The sequence below is a fragment of the Papio anubis genome, chromosome 1 (genome assembly GCF_008728515.1).
Source record: "Papio anubis isolate 15944 chromosome 1, Panubis1.0, whole genome shotgun sequence".
Classification (NCBI taxonomy): Eukaryota; Metazoa; Chordata; class Mammalia; order Primates; family Cercopithecidae; genus Papio; species Papio anubis.
Window position 1 is genome coordinate 119,223,447 of NC_044976.1, and position 24,271 is coordinate 119,247,717.

The 24,271-nt window shown below is 39.0% G+C and overlaps 1 long non-coding RNA gene across 1 annotated transcript in view; it reads left to right on the plus strand.

The window, feature by feature from the left end:
• LOC116270832 overlaps nucleotides 1-21,562 on the plus strand; it is a 52,384-nt gene extending 30,822 nt beyond the window's left edge. Inside the window, exons 3-4 of the long non-coding RNA XR_004179138.1 lie at nucleotides 20,160-20,387; nucleotides 21,115-21,562. This is a non-coding gene — a long non-coding RNA (uncharacterized LOC116270832). The remainder of the gene's footprint in view (nucleotides 1-20,159; nucleotides 20,388-21,114) is intronic.
• The last annotated feature ends 2,709 nt before the right edge of the window (nucleotides 21,563-24,271 follow it).

Below are 24,271 nucleotides of genomic sequence, written 5' to 3' on the forward strand. Positions count from 1 at the left end.
CTAGCCAACCCCTACAGACTCAGGTTTAAGGCTCACCCTAGTGTCAGATCAGCTACTATGGAACCAGGCTTCAAGACACCCCCCATGGATATAGGCTTTAGGTCTGCCCTTGGACCTAGGCTCCAGGCTCACCTCTGCAGACCCAATCAATACATCTACCTCAGGGAATCCAGGATCCAAGCTCAACCTTACGGACCCAGGCACCAAGTCTGCCCACTTGCTGACCCAGGCACAAGGCCCACTCGTCCAAGGACTCCAGCAGCAAGTACGCCAGCAGACCACGCTAGACGGACTGCCCAGAATCTCTGGACTTGCTGATTGGTGAAGGATTTCCCAAACAAAGCCAGTTTGCAAAGATTGGAATAAGTCTCCACTTCTTAAATGAGCAGACACCAGCAAATGGCCACAAAGATAAAAAATAATCAGGGAAACATGTCATCACCAATGGAAGAAAATAAAACATGAGTAACTGACACTAAAGAAATAGAGATATAAACTGCCTGATAAATAATTCAAAATAATAGCTGTATAGCAAACTTCAATAAAATACAGAGAAATAATTCATTGAAATCAAAAAACAATAAATGACCAAAACAAGAAATTTAACAGAGATTGAAATTATGAAAAAGTAACCAAATTCTGTAGCTGAAAAATATAATGCATTAAATTCTAAAATGCAATAGAGAGCATTGACAGCAGAATTGATAAACAGAAGAAAGAACCTGCAAACTCAAAGACAATTATTTGAAAATATGCAGCAAGAAGAGAAAAAGGAAAAAAGAATGAAAAGGAATGATGAAAGCTTATGGGATTTATGGAACAGTATCAAAAAAGCAAATGTTCAAGTTATAGGAGTTAAAGGAGAAGAAAGAGAGAAATCTGTAAGTTTATTTAAAGAAATAATCACAGAAAATAAATTAAATCTGAGAAAGAAATATGCAGGTACAGGAAGGTCACAGGAATCTGATTAGACTCAAGCCAAATAAGACTGCAAGACAAAATCAAACTGTCAAAAATCAAAAATAAAAAGAGGACACTGAAAACAGCAAGAGGAAAGAAGCAAATCATCTATAAAGGAATTCTTAAAAGACTATCGTGATTTTTGCACGTTAGTTTTGTATCCTGAGACTTTGCTGAAGTTGCTTATCAGCTTAACGAGATTTTGGGCTGGGATGATGGGGTTTTCTAAATATACAATCATGTCATCTGCAAACAGGGACAATTTGACTTCTTCTTTTCCTAACTGAATACCGTTTATTTCTTTCTCTTGCCTGATTGCCCTAGCCAGAACTTCCAACACTATGTTGAATAGGAGTGGTGAGAGAGGGCATCCTTGTCTTGTGCCAGTTTCAACAGGGAATGCTTCCAGTTTTTGCCCATTCAGTATGATATTGGCTGTGGGTTTGTCATAAATAGGTCTTATGATTTTGAGATACGTTCCATCAATACCGAATTTATTGAGAGTTTTTAGCATGAAGCGCTGTTGAATTTTGTCAAAGGCCTTTTCTGCATCTATTGAGATAATCATGTTTTTTTTGTCTTTGGTTCTGTTTATATGCTGGATTACATTTATTGATTTGCGTATGTTGAACCAGCCTTGCATCCCAGGGATGAAGCCCACTTGATCATGGTGGACAAGCTTTTTGATGTGCTGCTGGATTCGGTTTGCCAGTATTTTACTGAGGATTTTTGCATCGATGTTCATCAGGGATATTGGTCTAAAATTCTCTTTTTTGTTGTGTCTCTGTCAGGCTTTGGTATCAGGATGATGTTGGCCTCATAAAATGAGTTAGGGAGGATTCCCTCTTTTTCTATTGACTGGAATAGTTTCAGAAGGAATGGTACCAGCTCCTCCTTGTACCTCTGGTAGAATTCAGCTGTGAATCCATCTGGTCCTGGACTTTTTTTGGTTGGTAGGCTAATATTGCCTCAATTTCAGAGCCTGCTATTGGTCTATTCAGGGATTCAACTTCTTCCTGGTTTAGCCTTGGGGGAGTGTAAGTGTCCAGGAAATTATCCATTTCTTCTAGATTTTCTAGTTTATTTGCATAGAGGTGTTTATAGTATTCTCTGATGGTAGTTTGTATTTCTGTGGGGTCGGTGGTGATATCCCCTTTATCATTTTTTATTGCATCTATTTGGTTCCTCTGTTTTCTTCTTTATTAGTCTTGCTAGCAGTCTATCAATTTTGTTGATCTTTTCAAAAAACCAGCTCCTAGATTGATTGATTTTTGGAGGGTTTTTTGTGTCTCTATCTCCTTCAGTTCTGCTCTGATCTTAGTTATTTCTTGCCTTCTGCTAGCTTTTGAATGTGTTTGTCTTGCTTCTCTAGTTCTTTTAATTGTGATGTTAGAGTGTCAATTTTAGATCTTTCCAGCTTTCTCTTGTGGACATTTAGGGCTATAAATTTCCCTCTACACACTGCTTTAAATGTGTCCCAGAGATTCTGATATATTGTATCTTTGTTCTCATTGGTTTCAAAGAACATCTTTATTTCTGCCTTCATTTCGTTATGTACCCAATAGTCATTCAGGAGCAGGTTGTTCAGTTTCCATGTAGTTGAGCAATTTTGATTGAGTTTCTTAGTCCTGAGTTCTAGTTTGATTGCACTGTGATCTGAGAGACAGTTTGTTATAATTTCTGTTCTTGTACATTTGCTGAGGAGTGCTTCACTTCCAATTATGTGGTCAATTTTGGAATAAGTGTGATGTGGTGCTGAGAAGAATGTATATTCTGTTGATTTGGGGTGGAGAGTTCTGTAGATGTCTATTAGGTCCGCTTGGTGCAGAGATGAGTTCAATTCCTGGATATCCTTGTTAACTTTCTGTCTCATTGATCTGTCTAATATTGACAGTGGGGTGTTGAAGTCTCCCATTATTATTATATGGGAGTCTAAGTCTCTTTGTAAGCAAAAATCACAAGCATTCTTATACACCAGTAACAGACAAACAGAGAGCCAAATCATGAATGAACTTCCATTCACAATTGCTTCAAAGAGAATAAAATACCTAGAAATCCAACTTACAAGGGATGTAAAGGACCTCTTCAAGGAGAACTACAAACCACTGCTCAGTGAAATAAAAGAGGACACAAACAAATGGAAGAACATACCATGCTCATGGATAGGAAGAATCAATATCGTGAAAATGGCCGTACTGCCCAAGGTAATTTATAGATTCAGTGCCATCCCCATCAAGCTACCAATGAGTTTCTTCACAGAACTGGAAAAAACTGCTTTAAAGTTCATATGGAACCAAAAAAGAGCCCACATTGCCAAGACAATCCTAAGTCAAAAGAACAAAGCTAGAGGCATCATGCTACCGGACTTCAAACTATACTACAAGGCTACAGTAACCAAAACAGCACGTTACTGGTACCAAAACAGAGATATAGACCAATGGAGCAGAACAGAGTCCTCAGAAATAATACCATACATCTACAGCCATCTGATCTTTGACAAACCTGAGGAAAACAAGAAATGGGGAAAAGATTCCCTATTTAATAAATGGTGCTGGGAAAATTGGCTAGCCATAAGTAGAAAGCTGAAACTGGATCCTTTCCTTACTCCTTATACGAAAATTAATTCAAGATGGATTAAAGACTTAAATGTTAGACCTAATACCATAAAAACCCTAGAAGAAAACCTAGGTAATAGCATTCAGGACATAGGCATGGGCAAGGACTTCATGTCTAAAACACCAAAAGCAATGGCAACAAAAGCCAAAATTGACAAATGGGATCTAATTAAACTCAAGAGCTTCTGCACAGCCAAAGAAACTACCATCAGAGTGAACAGGCAACCTACAGAATGGGAGAACATTTTTGCAATCTACTCATCTGACAAAGGGCTAATATCCAGAACCTACAAAGAACTCAAACAAATTTACAAGAAAAAAACAGACAACCCCATCAAAAAGTGGGAAGGGATATGAACAGACACTTCTCAAAAGAAGACATTCATATAGCCAACAGACACATGAAAAAATGCTTGTCATCACTGGCCATCAGAGAAATGCAAATCAAAACCACAATGAGATACCATCTCACACCAGTTAGAATGCAATCATTAAAAAGTCAGGAAACAACAGGTGCTGGAGAGGATGTGAAGAAACAGGAACACTTTTACACTGTTGATGGGATTGTAAACTAGTTCAACCATTATGGAAAACAGTATGGTGATTCCTCAAGGATCTAAAACTAGAAGTACCATACAACCCAGCCATCCCATTACTGGGTATATACCCAAAGGATTATAAATCATGCTGCTATAAAGACACATGCACACATATGTTCATTGTGCCACTATTCACAATAGCAAAGACTTGGAATCAACCCAAATGTCCATCAGTGACAGACTGGATTGAGAAAATGTGGCACATATACACCATGGAATACTATGCAGACATAAAAAAGGATGAGTTTGTGTCCTTTGTAGGGACATGGATGCAGCTGGAAACCATCATTCTCAGCAAACTATCGCAAGAACAGAAAACCAAACATCGCATGTTCTCACTCATAGGTGGGAATTGAACAATGAGATCACTTGGACTTGGGAAGGGGAACATCACACACCAGGGCCTATTGTGGAGAGGGGGGAGGGGGGAGGGATGGCATTGGGAGTTATACCTGATGTAAATGACGAGTTGATGGGTGCTGACGAGTTGATGGGTGCAGCACACCAACATGGCACAAGTATACATATGTAACAAACCTGCACGTTATGCACACGTACCCTAGAACTTAAAGTATAATAATAAATAGTAAAATAAAATAAAATAAAAAATAAAAAAAATTAAAGGCTATCAGTGGATACCTCAGGAGAAACCCTGCAGGCCAAGAAATATTGGGATAATATATTAAAAGTGCTGAAGGGAAAAAAAAAAAAAAACCCACTATCAACCAAAAATACTATACCCAGCAAAGCAAAGCTGTCCTTCAGAAATAAAAGAATGGTGAAAACTTTTCCAGATTAACAAAAGCTCAGTGAGTTCATTCCACATGATCTGTCTTACAAGAAATGCTAAAGGGAATTCTTCACACAGAGCAAAAAGGATGCTAATTATTAATGGTAACGCAACATATGAAAGAATAAAGCTCACTGGTAAAATTAAGTACACAGTCAAGTTCAGAACACTATAACACTGTAATGGTGGTATGTAAATCACTTATATCTTTAGTGTGAAGGTTAAAAAACAAGTATTAAAAATAATAGCAACAATAATTTTTAAGGGATATACAGTGTAAACTATGTGAATTGTGACCTCAAAAACAGAATATGTGAGTGGGTAAAGTAAAAGTGTAGTTATTTTATGTAGTTAATATTAACTTCTTATTTGCTTAAAATTGCCTTTTATGGCTATAAGATGTTTTATGTAAGCCTCATGGTAGCCACAAAGCAAAAAATTATATTGTAGTAGATACGTAAAAGATAAAAAGGAATCAAAGCATACCGTTGGAGAAAATCATCTAATCACAAAAGAAGACATCAAGGGAGAAAAAAGAAACAAAGGATCTACAAAACAACCAGAAAACAATTAACAAAATGGAAGTAGTAAGTTTTTACCTATCATTAATTAAATGTAAATGGAGTAAATTATGCAATCGAAAGACATAGAGTGGCTGAATGGATAAGAAAAGAAGACCAAATATACACAGCCTACAAGAAACTCACTTCACTTGTAAGGACACATATGAATTGAAAGTAAAAGGATGGAAAAAAATATTCCATGCAAATGAAAACCAAAAGAGAGTGAGGGTAGCTATACTTATAGCAGATAAAATAGACTTTAAGTCAAAAGCTGTAAAAGGAGACAATGGAAGTCAATATACAATAATAAAGGGATCATCAAACATATAACAATTGTAAATATATATGTTCCAACATTGGAGCACCTAAATATATAAGGCAAATATATTAATAAATCTGAAGAGAGAGATGGATTGCAATACAGTAGTAGCAGGGGACTTAAATACCCTACTTTCAACAATGGATAGATCATCCAGACAGAAAATCAATAAGGAAACATTGAACTTGAACTACACTTTAGACCAAATGGACCTAATAAACATTTATAGAATATTCCATACAATAGCAGCAGAACACACATTCTTCTCAAGTGCATTGCAATATTCTCCAGGATAGATCATATGTTTGGCTATAAAACATGTCTTAGCAAATTTAAGAGGATAGAAGCATATCAAGTAGCTTTTCCAATGACAATGGTATGAAACTAGAAATCAATAAGAGAAGAAATTTCAGAAAATTCACAAATATGTGGAAATTAAGCAACATGCTTCTAAACAACCAATGGGTCAAAGAGCAAATTAAAATAGAAATTGAAAAATATCTTGAGACAAATGAAAATGGACATGCAGTATACCAAAATTTATAGATGGCAATAAATGCCTACATCAAAAAAGAAGAAATACATCACCTAATGTTACACCGCAAGGAACTACAAAAAAAAAAAAGAATAAACCAATCCCAAAATTAGTAAAAGGAATGAAATGGTCAGATCAGAAATGAATGAAATAGAGACTAGAAAACAATAGAAAAGGTAAACTAAACTAAGAGCTGTTTTTTTGCAAAGAGAAAAGAAACTGACAAACCATTAGCTAGACTAGCCAAGATAAAAAGACTCAAATAAATAGAATTAGGAATAAAAGAGGAGACATTATAATTGATATTATACCATAGAAATACACAGTATCATAAGAGACTGCTATGTGCAGTTATATGCCTGAAAATTGTATAACCTATAAAAATTGATAATTATTAGACATATAACCTATTAAGACTAAATCTTGAGGAAATAGAAAATCTGAACAGAATAATGAGTAAGGAGATTGAATCAGTAACAAAAAGTCTTCCATCAAAGAAAAGCCTGAAACCTGATGGCTTCATTGCTGAATTTTAGTTAACATTTAAAGAACTAATAACAATTCTTCTCAAACTCTTCCAAAAAATTAAATGGAAGGGTACTATGGTCTGAATGTTGGCTTCCCTGCAAAATTCATATATTTAAATATAATCCCCAATGTGATAGTATTAAGAGGTAGGGCCTTTGGGGATGTGGTTAAGTCATGAGGGCTCTGCCCTTGTGAATGGAAGTAGTGCCCTTGTGAAAGAGATGGAGGGATCATGTTTGCCCCTTCTGCCATGTGAGAATGCAATGAAAGGTACTATCTTTAAAGCAGAGCAAGTTCTTACCAGACATCAAATGTACTGACATCTTGATTTTGGACTTCCTAGCATCCAGAACTATAAGCAATGCATTTCTGTTGTTTATTAATCACCCAGTCTAAGGTATTTTGCTATAGGAGCCTGAACAGACTATGACAGAGGGACAACTTCTAGAGTCATTTTACAAGGCCAGCAATACCCTGATACCAAAGTTAGACAAAGGCACCATGAGAAAAAAAGTTACAAACCAATATCCCTGCTGAGCATAGATATAAATGTTTTCAACAAAATACTGGCAAATGAAATTCAGCAGCACATTAAAAGGATCATTAATCACTTGGGAGGCCAAAGCGGGTGGATCACCTGAGGTCAGGAGTTCAAGACCAGACTGGCCAACATGTTAAAACCCCATCTCTACTAAAAATACAAAAAAGTAGCTGGGCGTGGTGGCCCACGCCTGTACTCCCAGCTACTTGGGAGGCTGAGGCAGAAGAATCACTTGAACTTGGGAGGCCAGACACGGTGGCTCATGCCTGTAATCCCAGCACTTTGGGAGGCCAATACGGGTGGATCACGAGGTCAGGAGATCAAGACCATCCTGGCTAACACTGAAACCCCGTCTCTACTAAAAATACAAAAAATTAGCTGGGTGTGTTGGTGGGTGCCTGTAGTCGCAGCTACTTGGGAGGCTGAGGCAGGAGAATGGCGTGAACCCGGAAGGCAGAGCTTGAAAATTAGCTGGGCGCAGCAGGGTGCCTTGCAGTCGCAGCTACTTGGGGAGGCTGAGGTGAGAATGGGCGTGAACCCGAAGGCAGAGCTTAAAAGGAGCTGAGATTGCACCACTGCACTCCAGCCTGGGCAACAGAGTGAGACTCCATCTCAAAAAAAAAAAAAGAAAGGAAGGAAGAAAGAAAACCTGGGAGAGGGAGGTTGCAGTGAGCCAAGATTGCACCACTGTACTCTAGCCTGGGTGACAGAGCAAGACTCCATCTCAGATAAATAAATAAATAAATAAATAAATGGATCATTTACCATGATCAAGTGGGATTTATCCCTGGGATGCAGGAAGGGTTCAACATATACGAATCAATAACAGATGAAGGACAAAAACCATAATGATCATCTCAATAGATGCGGAAAAGGCATTTGACAAAATTCAGTATCCCTTTATGATAAAAATCATTCAACAAATTAGAAATAGAAGGAATGTACCTCAATACAATAAAGATCATATACAATAAGCCCGTAGATAACATATTCAATGGTGAGAAGTTGAAAGCTTTTTCTCTAAGACCAGGACTAATACAGGGATGCCCACTCTCACCACTTTTATTCAATATGGTACTAGAAGTCCTAGCCAGAGCAATTAGGCAAGAAAAAGAATAAAATGTATCCAAATTGGGAAAAAATAAGTTAAATTGTCTCTGTTTACAGGTGATATGATCTTATATAAAGAAAACATTAAAGACTACCAAAAACTGTTAGAACTAGCAAACAAATTTAGTAAAGTTGCAGGAGGCAAAATCAACATATGATCAGCAGGTTTCTACACACTAATAACAAACTATTCAAAAAAAGAAATCAAGAAAACAATCCCATTTACAATAGCTAGAAAAAATAAAATACGTTGGAATAAACTTAACTAAGGAGGTGAAATATCTGTACACTGAAAATTATAAAACATTGATGAAAGAAACAGAAGAAAACACAAATAAATGAAAAGATGTCCTGTGTTCATAGATTGGAAGAATTAATATTATTAATTCTGTACTGCCTGCTAGAGTTTGAATGTTTGTCTCCTCTAAATCTCATGTTGACATTTGATCCCCAAAGATGGAGGTGGGGCCTAATGGGAGGTGTTTGGGTCATGAGGGTAGATTCCTCGGGAATAGATTAATGCCCTCCCTATGGGGATATAAGATCATGTTATAGGCAAACGGTGAGTGCATTCTCACTCTGTTAGTTCTCATGAGAGCTAATTGTGAAAAAGAGGCTGTCGCCTCCTGCCTCTCTTTCTTGCTTCTTCTCTTGCCATGTGATCTCTGCATACACTGGCTCCTCTTCACCTTCAACCATGAATGAAAGCATCCTGATGCCCTCTTCAGAAGCAGATGTTATCACTATGCTTCTTGTACAGCCTGCAGAACTATAAGCCAAATAAACCTCTTTTCTTCATAAATTACCAGCCTCAGGTATTCCTTTATAGCAACACAAATGGACTAAGACACCACCCAAGGCAATCCACAGATTCAATGAAATCTCTATCAAAATTTTAATGACATTTTTCACAGAAATAGGAAAAAAACCTAAAATGTATATGGAAACATAAAAGACCCCAAGACCCCAAATAGCCAAACCAATTGTAAGCCAAAAGAACAAAGCCAGAGCCATCACACTAGTTGCCTTGAAAATTTACTACAAAACTAGAAGAATCAAAATTTACACAAAACTAGAAGAATCAAAAGTGTATTGTACTGATATAAAAACAGACACATAGACCAATGAAATGGAAGAGAGAGCTCAAAAATAAATCCATGCATTTATAGTCAATTGATTTTTGATAAAGTTGCCAAGAACACAAAATGGAGAAAGAATACCTCCTTCAATAAATGGTGCTAGGGAAACTGGATATCCACAAGCAGAAGAATAAAATTAGATCCTCCTCTCACACCATATATTTATACAAAATTAACTCAAAATGAATTAAAATCTTAAATGTAAAACTTGAAACTGTAAAATCAGTGGACAAAAATCTCCAAGACATTGGTTTGGGCAAAGATTATTTTGATATGATCCCAAAAGCAAAAGCAACAAAAGTGAAAGTAGACAGATGGAATTACATCAAACTAAAAACTTCTACATAGCAAAGGAAACAATCAACAGAGTGAAGAGACAACATGTAGAATGACAGGATATATTTGCAAGCTGTACATCCAATAAGAGGTTAATATACAAAATATATAAGGAACTCAAACAATTCAATAGTAGGAAAACAAATAACCCAAATAAAAAATGGGCAAGGGACCTGAATAGACATTTTTCAAAAGAAGACATACAGATATCCACTAGTATATGAAAAAATGCTCAATAACACTAATCAGGCGGAGCGTGGTGGCTCATGCCTATAATCCCAGGACTTTGGGAGTCTAAGGTGGGTGGATCACAAGGTCCGGAGCTCGAGACCAGCCTGGCCAATACAGTGAAACCCCATCTCTACTAAAAATACAAAAATTAGCTGGACGTGGTGGTGGGCGCCTGTAGTCCCAGCTACTGGGGAGACTGAAGCAGAAGAATCTCTTGAGCCCAGGAGTCAGAGGTTGTAGTGAGCCAAGATCACACCACTGCACTCCAGCCTGGGTGACAGACCAAGACTCCATCTCAAAAAAACAAAACAAAACAAAAACAAAAACAAAAAACCACTAGTCACCAGGGAAACACAAATCAAAGCCACAATAAGATATTATATCACACTTGTTAGAATGACTACTATCAAAAAAGATGAAAGATAAGTGTTGAGGATGTGAAGAAAAGAAAACCCTTGTACACTTGGTGGGCGTGTAAATTGGTGTAGCCATTACAGAAAGCAGTATGAGGTTTCCTCAAAAAATTAAAAATTGGACTACAGTACCATATGATCCCACAATCCCCCTCCTGGGTCTATACCCAAAAGAAATAAAATCTGTATGTTGAAGAGGCACCTACAATGCCATGTTCACTGCGGCATTATTCACAATGTTCAAGATACGGAACCAACCTAAGTGTCCATCAGGGGATGACTGGATAAAGAAAATGTGTTATACATACATAATGGAATACTATTCAGCCTAGAAAATAAAAACAATCCTCTCATTTATGACAACATGGATGAACTTGGAGGACATTATGTTAAGTGAAATAAGTCAGGCACAGAATGACAAATACCACATAATCTCATATGTGGAGTGTTTAAAAACTCAAACTTAGCCAGTGGCTAAGTGGCACATGCCTGTAGTCCAGCTAATCCAGAGGCTGAGGCAGGATGATTGCTTAAGTCCAGCAGTTCTGGGCTGTAGTCTGCTATGCCAATAGGGTGTCTACACTAAGTTTATCATTTAGGTGACGTTTTTGAAAGCAGGGGACCCCTAGGTTGTCTAAGGAGGGGTGAACCAGCCCAGGTCAGAAATGGAGCAGGTCAAATATACTGTGCTTATCAGTGGTAGGATGGTGCCTGTGAATAGCCACTGCGCTCCAGCCTGGGCAACATAGTGAGGCCCCATCTCTTAAAAAAAACTCTCAAACTTATAGAAATGAGTAAAGTGATACTTACCAGAGGCTGAGGGATGGGAGGATTGGGGAGATATTAGTCAAAGGACACAAAATTTCAGGTAGACAGGAGGAATACGTTCAGAAGATACATTGTTCACCTTGTTGACTATAGTTAATGATGATATATTATATAATTGAAAATTGTTGAGAATAGATTTTAAATATTCTCACCACAAGAAATAAGTATCTTAGATGATAGATATTTAGGTGATGGTTAATTAGGTTGATTCAGCCATTTCACAATGTATACACATATTAAAATATCATGTTGTCATTGTGGAAAACAGTATGGCGATTCCTCAAGGATCTAGAACTAGAAATACCGTATGACCCAGCCATCCCATTACTGGGTATATACCCAAAGGATTATAAATCATGCTGCTATAAAGACACACGCACATGTATGTTTATTGCGGCACTATTCACAATAGCAAAGACTTGGAATCAACCCAAATGTCCATCAGTGACAGACTGGATTAAGAAAATGTGGCACATATACACCATGGAATACTATGCAGCCATAAAAAGGGATGAGTTTGTGTCCTTTGTAGGGACATGGATGCAGCTGGAAACCATCATTCTCAGCAAACTATCACAAGAACAGAAAACCAAACACCGCATGTTCTCACTCATAGGTGGGAATTGAACAATGAGATCACTTGGACTTGGGAAGGGGAACATCACACACCAGGGCCTATTGTGGGGAGGGGGAAGGGGGGAGGGATGGCATTGGGAGTTATACCTGATGTAAATGACGAGTTGATGGGTGCTGACGAGTTGATGGGTACAGCACACCAACATGGCACAAGTATACATATGTAACAAACCCGCACGTTGTGCACATGTACCCTAGAACTTAAAGTATTAAAAAAAAAAAAAAAAACTATTGGACATGGCAACAACAACAACAACAACAACAACAACAAAACATCATGTTGTATACCACAAACACATACAATTTTTACTGGTCAATTAAGGTAAAGAAATAAATAATTACGAGTATTAAATACTTAATTTTACTGATCTCAAGTACTGAAAATATGTCAATACAAAATATACCGAAATACCAAAATATACTGAAATTATACTCCCGTATTTAAATGACACTTCAGTTTGGTACTGGAGGTCCTTTCAATCAGCCTCCCATCTACATCCACTATTTCCATCCCAGAGGTAGATGTTTTTATCTGTGTGTCCTTTTCCAAATAGACCTTGGATCTGGCTACCTCGATTCCTTTGATCAAGACCCCTTTTCCTATTTCTATCTGTAATGTGTATATGAAACAAACACAACTAGTAGAATGGAATCTTAAAGCAAATTCGTTTCTGACTATCTTTTTAAATCCTCACTGAGGAGCTGTTCTCCTTGACCCTAGAAAAAACAGAGGTTGCCCCTCAGAGATATTAAAGGTACTCAGCCATTTTTAAAGTCACAAAACATGCTGGAAATCAGGAATTAAAATGGCAGTCATAGGTAAGAATGATAATTTTAACCTTGAAATTTCTCCTCCTCTCCTCCAGTTTGTACTGGCCACAGGCTAGAAGTCTGAAATTTGAAAGTGGGGTAGGGGATAATCTCACAATTCTTCTCCTTTTACCATCTTTCTAAAGCTGATTCTGATCACTCTAGGATCTGGAGCTTAGGAAGGGAGATCAAAGAAGGAATACTAACAAAGTTCTTAGTTGACTGGTGCTGTGCAGGTGATCAAGTTGGTGCTCTCTGGCCTTTGCAGATGTTTAAAGCTGATTGCTCTTTTAAGGGATTTTCATGGGCTGCTCTGAGACTCTTCCTTTTCCCCACCTTTCTGCAGCCTTAGGTATTCAGCAGCAGTTCATCTCCAGCTTTCCTTTATTGAGGCTCCTCACTCCTGCAGGAGGTAATTATAAACAGGGGCTAAGCAACAGCACACAACTCCCTTTCCCTCTTGGGCCACATCTGGTCCATAGGAAACATGTTTGTCCAGGAAAACTCTGGGAGTGCAGCCCCTTCCCCACAACTCAGCACTCTGGATTTAGATTTCTCAAGTATGAACCAGTCAGAAGTCCCCTGTGTCCCTCAAACTTTAGAAGTCACATATTAAGCTCCACAGATGGTTCCATAAAAGTTCTGTCCTTTGGTTTGATTTAAGGAGTAGATATCCCTCCTTCCCACCCCTACCCTGTTTCTCCCCCTTTCCCTCCCCTCCCCTCCCCCCTCCTCTCCACTCCTCTTTCTCTTCTCCTCTTTTTCCCCCGTAATGAGAAGGATAGAATTCTTGGAACCCAATACTTCTCTCCAAAGAAATCCTTCTCAAAAATCTTCTTGATCTCCAATTCAGCATCCCTTTACGCCATGAGTGTGGATAACCATTTAAGAGTTACCAACCCAGGGCCAGGCATGGTGGCTCATGCCTGTAATCCCAGCACTTTGGGAGGCCAAGGCGGGCAGATCATGAGGTCAAGTGATCGAGACTATGCTGGCCAACATGGTGAAACCCTGTCTGTACTAAAAATACAAAAATTAGCCAGGCGTGGTGGCACGCACCTGTGGTCTCAGCTACTTGGGAGGCTGAGGCAGGAGAATCGCTTGAACACAGGAGGCGGAGGTTGTATTGAGCTGAGATCACACCACTACTCCAGGATGGTGACAGAGAAAGACTCCATCTCAAAGAAAAAATTAATAAAAAAAGAATTACCAACCCCTCCACCCCTTTTTACCACCTACTTTGAAAGTGTTTGCATTTCGGTCCAACACATAGCTCTGTAATGTGCCTTAGCTGAAGCTTTCATTTTAACAGCTTGTAATATCCCTAAAGCTCACTTTCATACAGCTATCTTTTTAAAAAATCTTCCCCATCATGCTCAGGTAGTAATTTTTACTTCTTTGAACTATTAGGTGTGGATCATTATGCCGTTCACATAGCACTTATTTTCTTCCTTGTTTTGTAGTTATTTAAGTCTACTTATTTTTATAAAAAATGTATAAGTTCCTCAAAGGTAGAGACTATGCCTCTTTCATTTTTATATCACAAAAGACTTACACACAGTTTATATGTACTATTTATTATATTTATAAATGGATTGTTCAATATTACTGATTGTAAAAGTCTTGGAAAATAATCTCTTCAATTCAACGTATATTTATTGAATATGTGCTGAATTTCAAGCACTGTGTCCAGTTGAGGATACAGACATAGACAAGACATAATCCTGCTTCTGAAGAGCTTACTATTATCAGAGGAGGCTGGCATATATGAAAAATTGCATGTGTCCACAATAAAAGTGTGATCTAAAAGTTGTGCACAGGAGGGAACAGTTAGTTCTAACCATGAGGCTCAGGGACGTCTTCATGAGGTTGGATATGTCTGAATTGTTTTGTATTTTAAATGAGCTAAAATTTGTGTACCATAAAATTCACCCTTTTGAAGATTACAATTCACTGATTTTTAGTATGTTCACAAAATCACGCAATCATTACCACTATCTAATTCCAGAACACATTTATTACCCCAAGCCCATTTGCAGTCACTCTTCATTCTTCCCTTCCCTGAACCCCTAGCAACCAGTAACCTACTTTCTGTCACTATAGATTCCCTAATTCTAGGCATTTCATATAAATGGAATCATCCAATATGTGGCATTTTGTGTCTGACTTCTTGCACTTAGCATAATGTGTAATGTTTTTAAGCTTTGCGTTGTAGCATGAATTGGTACTTCATTTTTATGACTGAATAATATTCCACATTATAATGTACATTTTATTTATCCATTTATCTGTTGATAGGCATTGTGAATAATGTGCTATGCGAATAATGGTATTCACATAGCACATTATTCTATGCTATTCACATAGTATTATGTAATGCTATGTGAATAAAGGCTATTGTGAATAATGCTGCTATGAACATCCATGTACAAGTCTTTTATGAGCAAGTTTTCAGTTCTCTTGGGTATATACCCAGGAGTAGAATTGGCAGGTCATATGGTACTGAATTGATTTTTGAGGGATCCATAGTTTGCTAGTAACTAGGCTAATAAGAGAAAATGGCAGCCTAGATCATTATTACATCAAGACACTCAGACTCTCAGTCCAAGTATTTCTAAGTTCAGGAGCCCTCTCTACCTTTCTGTCAGATAATGTTATTTTAGTACCTTGTGGTTTTAAATCCATGAAGTCACTCTACCTCTTGGGTAGGAAATATGGCTTTTTCCTTAATGAAATACTCTTTCTGCAGCTATGGCTCATTCAAGGTGAGATGTGGTGATTTTAAGGATCCAATCCACTGTTACTCATCTAACCCCACAGTCACTGCTTCATCGAGAAGCCCAGAGCTTTTGCCAGGATAAACCAATGGGACATTTGCCTTGGAAAGACTAGTTCTCCGAGTCCTAGAAACAGCTGTGTTATAATTATGTGCTCAGGATCCCTTAAATTACCTGGAAATCAATCCCTATCCCTCCTCCAGCTGCAGAGCTTAGTTTATTAAACTGTTTTTCAAATAATTACAAGCGTCATACTTTGATGTGATGATTTTTTAACTAACATTATATTGTTTGCCATAGGGGAAGATTTTTTTTTCCCAAAGGAGGAAGTGGGTAGAATTGGTGGAAAAAACAAACTAAAATAAACTAATGCCTAATTTCTCAAGCCCCTTCCAGAGGCTAATTTATATAGGAGTGCTAAATGGGCCCACTCTCCTGCAATCCCAAAACAGGACAGGCTATATCTGCTCATAGGTATTCTTTTCCTAGGCAATGTTAGTGTATGTGCATATTCATTTTTGAGACCCAGCTCATTTTCGAGGCCACCTTCCCTGAGAAATGCCTTCCCTGGTTCCATAGGCAGAGTGACAAACTTCCATTTACTACACTCCAATCCTTAAGTGCTGTCTTGGTTTCTTTTAGGTTGGTATTATAGAATGCCACATACTGGTTAATTTATAAAGACGAGGAATTTATTTCTCACAATTGTGTAGGCTGGGAAGTCCAGTATCAAGACAGTGGCATCTGGGAAGAGCCTTTGTGCTGCATCGTCCCCTGGTAGAAGACTGAAGGGCAAGAAAGCACGCAAGAGAGCAGGCGGGGAAGATTCCTTTATATCAGGAACCTACTCCTAATGGCATTAATCTGTCAGAGCAAAGCACTCATGACTTAATCACCTCTTAAAGATCTCACCTCTCAACATAGGTCAACTGGGGATTAAGTTTGCAACACGTGAACTTTGAGAGATACATTCAAACCATGGCAGGTGATCATCTCTAAAAAACCTTATGTGTTTGATTGCATTTGTGTGTTTGTGTTCACCGTTCTTTTCATCAGTGCTTTGCTCATAGTAAGCACTAAATAAGTGTTCAGTTTAATTATTCTGAAGTGATGACCCTATACTGGTAGAGTGTTAGTCTGCCAGCACAGCATGCCAGTTCCAGCTTCATGAAAGAGGGAACTCACTACCCATGGAAGCACAATGCTTTGCTAGGTTTATACTCATACTCTGAGTTTGTACAATGTGGGTCAGACACAGAATTCCCAATTTTGTGTTCTCATGACTCTATCCATCTAACAAAATTTGTTGGGCACTTACCATGTTCTGGGTGGGATTCAGAGGTGAATAGGACAAAGTACAATGTGCCAGGCTGCTGTATAATTATTACATTTACTTCCTCCAATAACAAAGAAAAGTGTATTAGTCAGGATTTTTCTGGTTGCAAGAGATAAAAAGACAACTTAATGACATAAAACAAAAGAAAATCAAATGTATTGGCTCATGTATCCAAAATATACAGATGTAGACTTCAGGTGCTGCTGGATCCCGGAACTGGATGATCCTATCTTGATGCTATCTCTCTCTCCATCTCTTGGCTCTGTTTTTCCTGTGTCTTCTTTATTCTCTGGTAGGCTTTCCCTTCATAGTCATTAGTGGCTGCCAGGACCTCCACAATTACCTTCTATCTTGTTGGCAGCCGTTGTCAAAAGAGAAAGATTCTTTCTAGCTGCTCCAGCAAAAGTTTTGGGATTGCCTCTGTTGAACTTCCTCAGATCTCAAGCCCATTCCTGAACCTTTGGGCTGTGCCCAAAGGGAGGAAATATACTAATTGACTAGACTTGGATCATATGCCCTCTTTATTTTTTTTTAAATTTATTTATAGATTTTTTGAGACGAACTCTCGCTGTGTCACGAGGCTGGAGTGCAGTGGCGCGATCTCGGCTCACTGCAACCTCTGCCTCCCGGGTTCAAGTGATTCTTCTGCCACAGCCTCCTGAGTAGCTGGGATTATAGGTGCGCACCACCATGCCTGGCTAATTTTTGTATTTTTAGTAGAGACAGGGTTTCACCATGTTGGTCAGGCTGGTCTCGAACTTCTGACCTCATGATCCACCTGCCTTGGCCTCCCAAAGTGCTGGGATTACAGGCGTGAGCCACCACGCCCGGCCGCCCTCTTTAATTTCTAGAGAGTGGACTCAGCCAATTAAACCTTATGGGCTAAGGGTGAAGAAAGAGTAGTTCTCTAGGGTTATTTGGCATCCTATTATGTGAAAGGAAAATGGATACTGGATAGACAGAGACCATTACAGTAGTTATAATAAACTCCACTTTAGAGATAAGGAAATTATGGCTTGGGAAGTTGGCGTATGTTACTCAAATTCTCATTGCTAATATATGTATTAGAGAGAGGACTAGGACTCATGACTGTCTGATTTCAAATTCTGGGTACTATGCCATGTAGCCCATGCTTTCAAAGAGCTTATACCCCAATGGCCTCACAGCCTTGCCAGTCAGTGGGAATCACTTTTTTTTTTTTTAAGAAATTGTAAAATATATGTAACATGAAATTTACTATTTTAACCACTTTTGAGAGTAAAGTTTAGTGACGTTAAATACTTCCACCATATTGTGCAACTAGCGCTACCATTCATCTCCAGAAATTTCCATCATATCAAACAAGAACCACTGACTCCTTCCTCCCCCAGACCCTGGCAACCACCTTTCTGTGTTCTGTCTTTATGAGTTTGACTACTCTAGGTATCTCATATAAGTGCACTCATACAATATTTGTCCTTTTGTGTTTGGATTACTTAATGTAGCAGAATGTCTCCAGGTTTCATCCATGCTGTAGCATGTATCAGAATTTATTTCCCTTTTAAGGCAGAACAATATTCTACTGTATGTACATATCACATTTTGTTGATGGACATTTGGGTTTTTTTCCTATCTTTTGGCTATTGTAAGTAATGTTGCTATGAACGCGAGTGTACAAATGTCTGTTTGAGTTCTTGCTTTCCATTCTTTTGGGTACATACCCAGAAGTGGGATTGCTGGATCATGTGGTAATTCTATGTTTAACTCTTTAAGGAGCAACCATAATGTTTTCCATAGCGGCTACACCATTTCACATTCCCACCAGCAATACACAAGGGTTCCAATTATTCCACAGCCTTGACAACACTTGTTATTTTCTGTTTTTGTTTTTCTTAAATAACAGCGATCCTAATGGGTATGATGTGGTATCTCATTGGCTTCAATTTGCAATTTTCCTAATGATTAGTGAGGCTGAGAATCTTTTCATTTGTATATCTTTTTTGGAGAAATGTCTGTTTAAGTCCCTTGCCCAGTGTTGAATTGGATTGTCTGTTTTGCTTTTGAGTTGCAGGAGCTCTTTATATAGTCCAGGTATCTCTTATCAAGTATTTAATGTACGATTTGCAAATATTTCTGCCATTCTGTGAGTTGCCTTTTCACTCTGTTAAAGTAGTGTCCTTTGAGACACAAGTTTTAAATTTTGAAGTCCAACTTTTTTTCTTCTGTTGCCTGTGCTTTTGGTGTTATATCCAGGAATTACTTTTGAAAAGCAAAAAGGAAATGTTTAAAAGGATAGCACATTGTCATTAGTCATAGAACATGTATGCATAAATGTATTGGTCATTTTCCAATTTCAGCCAGTTGAAGTTTAGTTTAGAAAAGAGAGTGAGCTACCTGAAGGAGCGTTTGGGGTAGGATGCTACAATGAACGAAGAGACTTTTACCAATATTAGAGCTATAACTATCTGACAGGGAAAAGGAGAAGAGTTGTAGGAGGAGGAGAGTGATGTGTTGAGAAGAAGCAGCACAAATGTTACCTGTTTCACAATTTTAACTACTCTGATGAAACGGTCTTACTGAAGTGTGGTGAAAGCAAATGTCATTAAAAATCTGTATAGTACTTTAAAAAAAAATATCCTTCAGACTCCTTGGTTCAGTACTGTGAATTAGGGAAGCATGCCATATGTGAAAGCATTATAAAAGTGCTACATAAGATTGTATTATTATTGCTAATGTGTTTGTTCAACAAATAAGCATATGAAATTGGAGCACAAGAATACAGACCTAGGAGGGAGGTAACAGACATGGAAAGGCCCCACTCAGATCTCCTTCTCCTTTCCAGGAAAGACTTACAGCTGTCGGGAGTATAATGTGCAGATATCCTCTAGCTGTAGCTTTCTCAGATTTGGTCTCATCACAGAAAGCACCTCACCTCAGGTCATGACCTTTGGGTGCATTTGGTGTCTAAGTGAGGTGAGAATATAAAAACCAGGCCATTTTGACCCAATGTAGAACACCCTTGTTGGTAGTGTTTGTTCTAAAGCTCTCTTGAGTCTGTACTGCAGTTTAACTTCTTCCACTGCTTAATCCACTCTCGGCTTCTTTCTTTCACAGGTGTTGATCCTGAATAAACATCTTACAGCCAAACTTCAACTCAATATCTGCCTCCAAAGAACCCAACCTGTGACAAGTGATTTTAGAGATTACCTAACCCAAACTCTTTTTGAAATAATAAAGTTTATTTTTTCCAAATTCAAAATTATTCTTCTTCTAGAATGAGGTGAATATTCAAGTAGAAAGAAAAACATCGCTCACACTGTTTGGAGACCACTTGCCATAATTGTAAGTAACTGTTTTAACCTTTGGGTGTATCATAATATACTTATCCCTTGAACAATTAATACTTTTTCTAGTATTTTTTTTTTAGTTTTTCACTAGTTTAAGTAATGCTACAATAAATATCTTTGTGCAATAAAGGGTTTCATGTATTCTGAATTATTTTCTTAGGATAGATTCCCAGGTGTAGAATTACTGGTTTACAGAGTAAGATTTTTGTTGTTGTTGAGACAGGGTCTCACTCTGACACCCAGGCTGGGGTGCAGTAACATGATCATAGCTCACTGCAGCCTCATATTCCTGGGCTTAAGCAATCCTCCCACCTGAGCCTCCCAAGTAGCTGGGACTACAGGCACATGCCATCATGCCTGGCTGTTTTTCTTTTTTCTTTTTTTTGTAGAGGCAGAGTCTTGCTATGTTGCCCAGACTGGTCTCAAACTCCTGGGCTCAAGCCATTCTCCTGCCTCAGCCTCCCAAAGTGTTGGGATTACAGGCATGAGTAACTGTGCCCACCCAGGTATGCCATTTTCAGTGCTCTTGATGGATAATTTTCCAAAGGGTTGAATCAGTTTTTACTGTCAACAGAGTACAACAGGGCATCAGGAGGCCCATTTCAATGCATTTTTTCTATCATTTTATAGAAGAGATAATTATTGGTTAAATATTAATTTGTGACAGTGTTGAGTCTTTTGCTTCTTAGGTGAGATTAATTCCCTTTGGTTCATATGTGTAGAAAACCTGAAACTGTAAAGTGTAAAGCTCTTCTCATCAGCTCACCAGTATTCCTTACTCTCTGGCATGGAATGCCAACCCCCAAAGGATGCTTTTATGAAGAAAAAAGGACGCAAGTGGTGATGGTAAAAGACACAGAGATTCCTCCCTGGAGAGCAGTAGAGATCAGGAGGCAGTAGTCTCGACGAAAACCAGCAGGAGTGAATAGGGACCCATGTACTAGGTGGATCCATGTATTTCCAACATGGTGTGATGTGTATGTGGTAGCAGTGGACCCAAACACCACAGAAAACTTGAGGCAGCCACACAATGGTGTTATTTCAGTCTATAACAATGTTCCATAACCACCTTATTTTTTGCTTAATATATCATGCATTTTCCATGTTATTAAATATGTATGTGTGATTTAAATCGTTTATATTATGTTAAATAAAGTATATAGATTCTGAGATAAGTACTAATATTTTCATTTTAAAGATGGGCAAACTGATGTGCAGAAAGTTTTAAAAACGTCTCCAGTCCCACAGCTAGTAAGTGAGGGGCTCATACTGAAATCCAGTCGGGTCTGACTCCAAAAGCCAGGATTTTCTCACTACGCTGTGTTCATCCTCAGGGCATAAAAAACCAGGCCTAGCACATACCCTCTTCTTTTGATATCTGGCAGAAGGCCTGGGGAGCAAGGTGTCTGTATGAGAAAGCGGAGTGGTCGAAATACGGCCCCAACCACCATCTTCCTGAAATTGTTCTATTATTTTGCAGTTAACAAGCTGATGGCAATTTAAATTCAGTTCAGGTACTTAAATACTAGACACTGGGAACACAAAGATAAACAGGGATGCCAGTTTAAACAGCTGTATCTGCTTCAACACATTTCAGAAGCAGGAGCAACAGGAAGACCAAATTAAGGCCTGGCACCTTGTGTGCTAGAGGCAGATTCCCAGAGTGAGCCCGTGGAGCTCATGCCCCACTGCTGGTTCTGCTGTGTGCACTGCTTCTGCCACAGAAATGTAGCCTAATTTGAATGGCACAGTCTGTTAGACTCCTCTTGATACCAAAGGAAGCCTTCTCTCTGTCGTTTAGTGATGAAGACAGCAGTTGCCCCACTTTTCTCTTCTTTCCTTCCCCCCCCCCCCACCCCATTGGCATCATTTGCTAAGGCCCTCTAAATACCCAATTCAGGCAGAACATTAGAATTTGCCTCTCAGAGAAGGTGCCTCTGACTCCCTCTAGAGGGCACTTGCTGCCAGTTCTGGGCTAAGTGCCACTGCTGGGAGGATTCTGTGATCAGCCGGCTGTCAGATTCACAGAAAGCTCCTGGCGCTTGTTGGTTGGTTTGTTCTAGAGAAACAGTTGGAGAGTGTTTCCTTGGGCAGCTGGGAGAGGTGGAGGGACTCCCTGCCCACCTCACTCTCCTCAACACCCCTCCACCCCTCCCCTCCCTGACTGGGCCTTCACTCAGCAGGCCCTTCCAGAGGGTGGAGGCCAAAGGGTGTCACCCGCCTTCTTGAGCAGTAACCCTGCACGATGCTGCCTGGAGCCTGTGGTGTTTGGAGGAGTAGATTTAACCACAGAGGGCTTGTGGGAACTCCTAGTTCAGAACACAAAGGAGGAGAGAACAGAACACCGAGATGCAAAGATTTATGAGGGAGAAAGACTCACGTAAGAAAAGGAAATTAGAAACCAAGCAAGCAGAATATTCCAAAGACAGCCACATACCATGCATAATAATGACTCTCTTTGGCTCAGATCTGTCTGCTTAATAATTAATATGGCAACTCTCCCTGTCTCTGCAAACAGGTGGGTGTAGAGGGCTTGGCAAATATTTCCTTATTGCTCCCTTTACTTTCTTTGAGAGGAAGGTTGGGTGGTCCAGAGGATTTCCCAGATGGAGCAACAGGCTCCCCATGCCTTCCATTAGCATAAGGTAACAGAGTGAGACAAGGGCAGTTCTGGGACTGGCAGGCAGAGTTCCTTAGTGCCATGTGGACAGTGGCAAGATCCCTCAGGCACCTCAGGAGAGTGGGATCAAGGCCGAGAGGGTAGGCAAATGTCGGTAGATGAATGGACTTTGAAATGGAGGCAGCACTTGGTGTGTGCCAGGATCCTCTGGAAAATGATGCTACAGAGATCCCATCTCTGGTTGGGTCTCGTCCAGCTGCTTTGTGGAGGGATGGATGAACATGGCATGCTCTCCTTTGTGCCAGTGCCACCACCCTAGTCAGGTCTGTTCCTTTCCATCCCTGGACTTGTTTCTAGTCTTTCTTGGCTTCACCCTCTCCTCTTCAGTCTAGACTGTGCATACTGCTGCCAGAAATATCTTCCCGAAACACTGCTTCTCCCATGTCCCTCCCCAGATAGAAAACCTATGGAGGAAGTCACGAACAAGTCGTATCAGTACTGTAGATATGCTTTGTGTCAACTATGTGATGTTTTAAGAAATATTTTGAATTTGTTTTCAACATGGGAAAAAGGAAAATCTTAGATAAAAATCTGAATTTCTAGCTTTTGGTGGGGGGACAACTAGGTCATCTGGCAATTCTATACCTGTATTTCCACCTTGCAGTTGACTGGAGTGAAGTAGCAACTGCTGCCTTCAGACAGGGCACTGATGATGTTGAGCATCTTTTCATGCACTTATTAGTCATTCATATATCTTCTTTGGTGAAATATCTGTTCAAATCCTTTGTCTATTTTTTTTAAAAATGAATTGTCTTCTTATCATTGAGTTATCAGAACTCTCCTTCACTTTTTACTAGATAATTCTTTACTCCAATTCTCTGTTGTGGTGAATAATTCCTTATATTATACTTTCTCTGCTCATATTACTATGTGGTATCTCTCTTTATTGGATTCCAATTTATACAGATGGCTACTAATATTTATACTCTGATAAGCTGTCAAGAAATGATCAGAATGTAAGTAAGAAAGAGAGTGTCTGAGCTAGACAGATACGCATTTGGATCCCAGTTTTGCCACCTCTGTGTGGCTGTAGACAAGGCATTTCATCTTTCTGAACTTTCCTGTTATTATCTTTAAAATATGAAAATAATGGCCACCTCACAGGATTTTCTTAAAGATTAGAGATAATATACAAAAATAGCTTATCACAGAGATTGGCACTTAGTAACAAAATATGATAGCCAAAAATAGCAGTAGCA